Raw genomic sequence first — 9,172 nt, 5'->3', positions numbered from 1 at the left:
TACTAGATGGATCTACTTATATAGGAGCAAGGGGTGGCGGCCAAGGAGCTGGGAGGACGTCCCAAGGCAGCCTAAAACTAAATCTAGGTCGTACAAGGCCAATGGGCCCAAGTGGAGGTGATGTAACACCTTTGGACTTGTAGTTTGACTCGGATTCTGTTGTAGCATCAGATTGTTTCGTCCACAACTCAACGCTCCGGACGAATTTGAAGGTGATTCCAATTGGGTTGGAAAGTGCACGAAATCTAGTTTCCAACAAAAAAAGAATCATCCAATTCGGAGTCCGTATGAAAAACTTGTGTGTGTTTTGAGTCAGGTATGTCTGTGCAGTCCGAATCTGAATCCAGAACGTGAGAGACTTGGACTCTATCTTCTCTTGGGCCAAAAGTGACGTGAGAGAACTTTTTGGACAGCAAATAAACATCTCTTTCTTACTTATCTTCATATGTGGATTGTACAAATGTCCCATACACCTGCAATTAGACAAAACACAAGTGTGTGAAGTATTTTTGTTCTGGATAACATAAATAGATTATTGAATAGTTTGCACTAGAAATCACCTGACAAATATGCATATATACAATATTTTTGGTCATATCCAAGGTAGTCATGTCCTCATCATCCTCCCCTTCTTGAAAATAAAGCCGTCCTCGGCGTTGCTTAATCTGAAATGTGGCTAACAAAAGAGACAAGGTGTACATGTTGTATATGTATATGTCATCCATTTTTACTTCCCTTGATTTTTGCATATATGACACATGAATAGATGAGTAACTTGCATAGTTCATAAAATCTAAAGCCAAAAAATTAGCACAAGAAGTAGAAGGCATGAAAATATTGCAACTCAGTTTGCACATATAAGTGAAGCTCTTATTCATTTCAAAAGATTGACAATGTTCATCATTAAACCATCCCAACATTGGTGAATAAACCTTATTTGCATCAAATTTACATGCTACAACATGCTTAAATAAGCAAACATGCAATAAGTCATTCAACACAGAATCATCACCAAGATTAGAGGTCATATCAAAATGATTAAACATTGGTTCTTTTGCATCAATAGTTAATTCAATGGGTGCACTCAAACTTGTTGGTATTTCAGTTGTTTGATCACATGGAAAAGTCAAATTATCAACGTAGTCCTCTAAAATAGGTGGTGTGATCAAAGTAGTGGGTAGCTCATCAGATGGTGCATTCAAATTGACAAGACATTCATCATTCTCATGTAGAGATGGAAGATCAGTACCTTTGTCATTACCTCTTATGATCAACTCAGATGATGTAGCCACTCTCGGGGGCGATGTGTCACATGGTGGAGGTGATGTAGTCCTGACAACAACGGATGTGGTTGTCATAGTATGCCTAGTAGTTGAAGGAACAATCATATCAACTCTTGGAATGTGCACCGTGCGCTTGTTCTCCTCGTGGCCAACACGTCGTTTTATTTCCTGTTCAGCTTTGCAAGCAAGATGAAACAAATGGTCCATAGGATAACACTCTTCATGAATTAGTATCTCTTGAATATCACGGTTTAATCCTCCCCAAAATCTATCCATAAAATCATCTTCACTTTCTTCTAAAGACGAATGCAACAAGGTAGTTTGTAAATCATCATAATATTTTGTTACAGTTTCACTACCTTGTTTTAAGTGTTGCAACTTCTTAATCATGTCACGAGTATAATAAGCAGCGACGAAAGTATGTCGCATGGCAAGTTTCAAATCATCCCAAGTAGTAGGTATATAATCAGGGTGTAACCGACAATATTCTCTCCACCAAACCAAAGCATAACCAGTGAAAGAACCAACCGCAACCTTAACCTTTTTATGTTCATCGAAATTATGGGAAGCAAATATATTTTTTATGTCGAACTCCCATTCAATATATAAAGCAGGTTTAAAACGGCCATTAAATGGTGGTATAGATACATTAACCTGATCATGTGCATTTGGATGTTTGTGCACCTCTCGTGACGGTTGTGGTATTTGCAAAGGTGGTGGCACGTCTCCCGCGATCGACAAAGCCCATGAATTGACTCTGGATCCTGTCATGATTAGTAGAACAAGAAACAAAACCCAAAAATAATGTTCCTATAACTACTAGGATGTGGTGGTAAAACGCTCATAGTAAAGCAAATATCAATGTCTTACAAGTTCTTACCATGCAGCAGGCGGTGATCGGCAACCAGCGGTGTCAAGTAACTCCGAATATTGAGTAAAGCTATTGCTAGGGGAGCGTACGTATACACGGTGTAGAAATATGTGGAGCTGGGTTGGCTATATATGGTAGCAAAAGATTAGCAATAATCAATTCAAAGATGCAATGTTGAATAAACGCTCAACGACGGTACTGTGCTGGTCCTAGGCTAGACCGGACTAGAGACGCGAGCCTAGAACACTAATGAGGTCACGTCGTAGCACAACTAGCATCAATGAAGGATACTAAGTAGCTCTGGACAGCAAGATATAAGTGAAGATCACAACGGCAGTAAAGATAATGAGGTGAAACGACAGCCAAGCAGGATATATCAACAACTTTGTCTCCAACTTTCCTCTGAAAAAGTTTGTCCCGATTTTTTTGTTTTTTTTTCTTCTCTTTTTTTTTCCTCACACTTTTTTTTCTTTCTCTCCTTTTTTTCTCTCTAATTTTTTTTCTCTTTTTTTTCTCGTTTTTTTCTCTCTTTTTTTCTCCCTCTTTCCAAAACAAACTAGATAAGATGCAGATTGGATCAAGTGAAGATGTGAACGATCTCAACTATTATTATGACAATGAATGGTGGGTAGCACGTGGTGGAAATTGATGGATGGGTGGTGGACAGCGGAAGAGATAATGATGCAGCGGTGGCGTGACTAATGTGAACAGAACTCGAAACTCTAAACGAACTAGACACTAAGACCAGCAACTCGACACGACGATGCAACCGATAATTCAACTATGCAAGCAATGAAAAGAAAATTGCAAAGGCTCAGACTGGCTTGGACCAAGGATGAATAGATCTAACTCTTTTTTGTGGCTTTTTCTTGGACAATAGGTAAGAAAATAAATCTAATCTAGGAAAACTGGAAATTCTCACCGAGCAACCTGAAAACTGATACCACTTGATAGAGGCGAGGGTCCCGATCTTTCGATGAGATGATAACTATCGATTTGGTGGAGACGACTTTGATGATCCGACTACAAACGAGCACGACGTTGCGCCTTAGCAATCACTAAACCAATCTCCTGAGGTTACTGACGATGCCGGAAGCACGGTCAGCCTGACCACGAAGGTCTATTCCTGCAAGCAATCGAAGAACAAGCAAGAATATGATAAAGCAATCTGAATATTGCGAATATAGATGAAGTGTTGATAAAGGTGGGGATCCGTAAGCGGTCTTGGTCTGGTCGTTGGACACAAACAAAGTACACGAAGTTGCAATGGCTAACTTTTAACTAAACAAATCCCAAGGAAAAGCTACTAGATGGATCTACTTATATAGGAGCAAGGGGTGGCGGCCAAGGAGGTGGGAGGACGTCCCAAGGCAGCCTAAAACTAAATCTAGGTCGTACAAGGCCAATGGGCCCAAGTGGAGGTGATGTAACACCTTTGGACTTGTAGTTTGACTCGGATTCTACTGCAGCATCAGATTGTTTCGTCCACAACTCAACGCTCCGGACGAATTTGAAGGTGATTCCAATTGGGTTGGAAAGTGCACGAAATCTAGTTTCCAACAAAAAAAGAATCACCCAATTCGGAGTCCGTATGAAAAACTTGTGTGCGTTTTGAGTCAGGTGTGTCTGTGCAGTCCGAATCTGAATCCAGAACGTGAGAGACTTGGACTCTATCTTCTCTTGGGCCAAAAGTGACGTGAGAGAAATTTTTGGACAGCAAATAAACATCTCTTTCTTCCTTATCTTCATATGTGGATTGTACAAATGTCCCATACACCTGCAATTAGACAAAACACAAAAGTGTGTGAAGTATTTTTGTTCTGGATAACATAAATAGATTATTGAATAGTTTGCACTAGAAATCACCTGACAAATATGCATATATGCAATATTTTTGGTCATATCCAAGGTAGTCATGTCCTCATCATCCTCCCCTTCTTGAAAATAAAGCCGTCCTCGTCGTTGCTTAATCTGAAATGTGGCTAACAAAAGAGACAAGGTGTACATGTTGTATATGTATATGTCATCCATTTTTACTTCCCTTGATTTTTGCATATATGACACATGAATAGATGAGTAACTTGCATAGTTCATAAAATCTAAAGCCAAAAAATTAGCACAAGAAGTAGAAGGCATGAAAATATTGCAACTCAGTTTGCACATATAAGTGAAGCTCTTATTCATTTCAAAAGATTGACAATGTTCATCATTAAACCATCCCAACATTGGTGAATAAACCTTACTTGCATCAAATTTACATGCTACAACATGCTTAAATAAGCAAACATGCAATAAGTCATTCAACACAGAATCATCACCAAGATTAGAGGTCATATCAAAATGATTAAACATTGGTTCTTCTGCATCAATAGTTAATTCAATGGGTGCACTCAAAATTGTTGGTATTTCAGTTGTTTGATCACATGGCAAAGTCAAATTATCAACGTAGTCCTCTAAAATAGGTGGTGTGATCAAAGTAGTGGGTAGCTCATCAGATGGTGCACTCAAATTGACAAGGCATTCATCATTCTCATGTTGAGATGGAAGATCAGTACCTTTGTCATTACCTCTTATGATCAACTCAGATGATGTAGCCACTCCCGGGGGCGATGTGTCACTTGGTGGAGGTGATGTAGTCCTGACAACAACGGATGTGGTTGTCATAGTATACCTAGTAGTTGAAGGAACAATCATATCAACTCTTGGAATGTGCACCGTGCGCTTGTTCTCCTCGTGGCCAACACGTCGTTTTATTTCCTGTTCAGCTTTGCAAGCAAGATGAAACAAATGGTCCATAGGATAACACTCTTCATGAATTAGTATCTCTTGAATATCACGGTTTAATCCTCCCCAAAATCTATCCATAAAATCATCTTCACTTTCTTCTAAAGAGGAATGCAACAAGGTAGTTTGTAAATCATCATAATATTTTGTTACAGTTTCACTACCTTGTTTTAAGTGTTGCAACTTCTTAATCATGTCACGAGTATAATAAGCAGGGACGAAAGTATGTCGCATGGCAAGTTTCAAATCATCCCAAGTAGTAGGTATATAATCAGGGTGTAACCGACAATATTCACTCCACCAAACCAAAGCATAACCAGTGAAAGAACCAACCGCAACCTTAACCTTTTTATGTTCATTGAAATTATGGGAAGCAAATATATTTTTTATGTCGAACTCCCATTCAATATATAAAGCAGGTTTAAAACGGCCATTAAATGGTGGTATAGATACATTAACCTGATCATGTGCATTTGGATGTTTGTGCACCTCTCGTGACGGTTGTGGTATTTGCAAAGGTGATGGCACGTCTCCCGCGATCGACAAAGCCCATGAATTGACTCTGGATCCTGTCATGATTAGTAGAACAAGAAACAAAACCCAAAAATAATGTTCCTATAACTACTAGGATGTGGTGGTAAAACGCTCACAGTAAAGCAAATATCAATGTCTTACAAGTTCTTACCATGCAGCAGGCGGTGACAGGCAACCAGCGGTGTCAAGTAACTCTGAAGACTGTGTAAAGCGATTGCCAGGGGAACGTACGTATACACGGTGTAGAAATATGTGGAGCTGGGTTGGCTATATATGGTAGCAAAAGATTAGCAATAATCAATTCAAAGATGCAATGTTGAATAAACGCTCAACGACGGTACTGTGCTGGTCCTAGGCTAGACCAGACTAGAGACGCGAGCCTAGAACACTAATAAGATCACGGCGTAGCACAACTAGCATCAATGAAGGATACTAAGTAGCTCTTGACAGCAAGATATAAGTGAAGATCACAACGGCAGTGAAGATAATGATGAAAAACAACTGCCAAGCAGGATATACAACAACTCTCTCTCCAACTTTCTTCTTGAAAAGTTTGAGACAATTTTCTGATAAATTCTTTCAAAGAATGCTACTAACTCAAGCTTTCCAATGCAAAAAGAATCACTCAATTCCGAGTTGATATGAGGAGTCAAAGAATTCTAAAACTGGCCTGAAAATTGGAACAAGCTGTGTTCACGAACTTCGGAGGGCAAAAAGACCTATTTAGAAGCGGATTTTGAGGTGTCAAATATTGAACTTGCTTCTGCAACTATTTAGATGCGGCTCGTCGCTATCTTCAATTTGAGTACTCACGGAGCCAAAACGGACTTCGTATGAGGAAGATACACCTGTTTTACTGAACAGTGCGCAAAACAGATTCCAATCCGAATTCAGGTACGAGATTGATTCTAGATAGATTCAATTTTTTTTTTCTCTTCTCTCTTTTTTTTCTCACACTTTTTCTTTTTCTTTTTTTTTCTGTGACTTTTTTTTTCTCTTTCTTTTTTTTTCTTTTTTTTTCTCTATCTTTTTTTTTCTCCCTCTTTCCAAGACAAACTAGATAAGATGCAGATTGGATCAGGCGAAGATGTGAATGACCTCAACTATGATTATGACAACGAACAATGCGTAACACATGGTGGAAATTGATGGATGGGTGGTGGACAGCAGAAGGGATAATGATGCAGCGGACGCGTGACTAATGTGAACAGAACTCGAAACTCTAAAGGAACTAGACACTAAGACCAGCAACTCGACACGGCGATGCAACCGATAATTCAATAATGCAAACAATGAAAAGAAAATTGCAAAGGCTCAGTTTGGCGAGGGTCCCGATCTTTCGATGAGATGATAACTATCGATTTGGTGGATACAACATTGACGATCCGACTACAAACGTGCACGATGTTGCGCCTTAGCAATCGCTAAACCAATCTCCTGATGTTACTGACAATGCTGGAAGCACGGTCAGCCTGACCACGAAGGTCTATTCCTGCAAGCAATCGAAGAACGACCAAGAATATGATAAAGCAATCTGAATATTGCACATATATATGAAGTATTGATAATGGTGGGGATCCGGAAGCGGTCTTGGTCTGGTCGTTGGACACAAACGAAGTACACGAAGTTGCAATGGCTAACTTTTAACTAAACAAATCCCAAGGAAAAGCTACTAGATGGATCTACTTATATAGGAGCAAGGGGTGGCGGCCAAGGAGGTGGGAGGACGTCCCAAGGCAGCCTAAAACTAAATCTAGGTCGTACAAGGCCAATGGGCCCAAGTGAAGGTGATGTAACACCTTTGGACTTGTAGTTTGACTCGGATTCTGCTGTAGCATCAGATTGTTTCGTCCACAACTCAACGCTCCGGGCGAATTTTAAGGTGATTCCAATTGGGTTGGAAAGTGCACGAAATCTAGTTTCCAACAAAAAAGAATCATCCAATTCGGAGTCCGTATGAAAAACTTGTGTGCGTTTTGAGTCAGGTATGTCTGTGCAGTCCGAATCTGAATCCAGAACGTGAGAGACTTGGACTCTATCTTCTCTTGGGCCAAAAGTGACGTGAGAGAACTTTTTGGACAGCAAATAAACATCTCTTTCTTACTTATCTTCATATGTGGATTGTACAAATGTCCCATACACCTGCAATTAGACAAAACACAAAAGTGTGTGAAGTATTTTTGTTCTGGATAACATAAATAGATTATTGAATAGTTTGCACTAGAAATCACCTGACAAATATGCATATATGCAATATTTTTGGTCATATCCAAGGTAGTCATGTCCTCATCACCATACCACTCTAGAGCGGATCTTACTCTGGATGACCTACGAGGTTCTGTAGTAACTTCATCTAAAGTTTCATGATCAATATCATTAGCTTTCTCACTAATTCATGTAGTTGTCACAGGAACCAGTTTCTGTGATGAACTACTTTCCTATAAGGGAGCAGGTACAGTTACCTCATCAAGGTCTATTTTCCTCCCAGTCACTTCTTTCGAGAGAAACTCTTTTTCTAGAGAGAATCCGAAATTAGCAACAAAAATCTTGCCTTCAGATCTGTGATAGAAGGTGTACCCAATAGTCTCTTTTGGGTAACCTATGAAGAAACATTTCTCCGATTTGGGTTTAAGCTTATTTGGTTGAAGTTTCTTCACATAAGCATCGCAGCCCCAAAAACATTAAGAAACGACAACTTTGGTTTCTTGCCAAACCACAGTTCATAAGGCGTCGTCTCAACAAATTTTGATGGTGCCCTATTTAACGTGAATGCAGCTGTCTCTAAAGCATAACCCCAAAATGATAGCGGTAAATTAGTAAGAGACATCATAGATCGCACCATAACTAGTAAAGTATGATTATGACGTTGGGACACACCATTTCGTTGTGGTGTTCCGGGTGGCGTGAGTTGAGAAACTATTCCGCATTGTTTCAAATGTAAACCAAACTCGTAACTCAAATATTCTCCTCCACGATCAGATCGTAAAAACTTTATTTTCTTGTTACGATGATTTTCCACTTCACTCAGAAATTCTTTGAACTCTTCAAATGTTTCAGACTTGTGTTTCATTAAGTAGATATACCCACGAGCGGGTCGGTCCGAACTGATTTTTTTAATAAATAATTCCACGAAAACTTAAGTAAATCCTAGAAACTAAAATAAAAATCTAAAAATGCCAAAACAAAATTTCACCGTCTAAATAAAATATTTAGAACGAGATGAACATTTCCTTGGCCCTAAAATGCAATTTTGAGAATGTGCAATTTTTCTAATTCAAAATATAACTGCAATAAAACCAAATAAAATAAATAAAATGATTTCAACATTTTTCCTCTAATATTTCATTTATTTTGGAGAAATCATTTTATCCCCTCTCATATATTTTTATTTTTGAAATATTAGGAAGAAAAATAATCAAAACCATTTGATCCTCATTTCAAATTTTGAGAAAAACTCAAATATGAAAATAATGAAAGCCCCAACTCTCTCCGCTGGTCCTTGAGTTGCTTAGAATTTCTAGGATAAAGCCAAAATGCAAATAAAATATGATATGCAATGAGGATCTAATATATAACATTCCAAATTGAAAATTTGGGATTTTACAAACCTACCCCCCTTAAGATGAATCTCGCCCTCGAGATTCGGTTTGGCTAGAAAATAGGTGAGGGTGGTCCTTCCGTAGGTCTTCTTCTCGCTCCC

This window comes from Triticum aestivum, chromosome 2B (assembly GCF_018294505.1).
Source record: "Triticum aestivum cultivar Chinese Spring chromosome 2B, IWGSC CS RefSeq v2.1, whole genome shotgun sequence".
NCBI lineage: Eukaryota > Viridiplantae > Streptophyta > Magnoliopsida > Poales > Poaceae > Triticum > Triticum aestivum.
The sequence above is the reverse complement of the archived record's forward strand: the minus strand, read 5'-3'. Positions refer to the sequence as shown.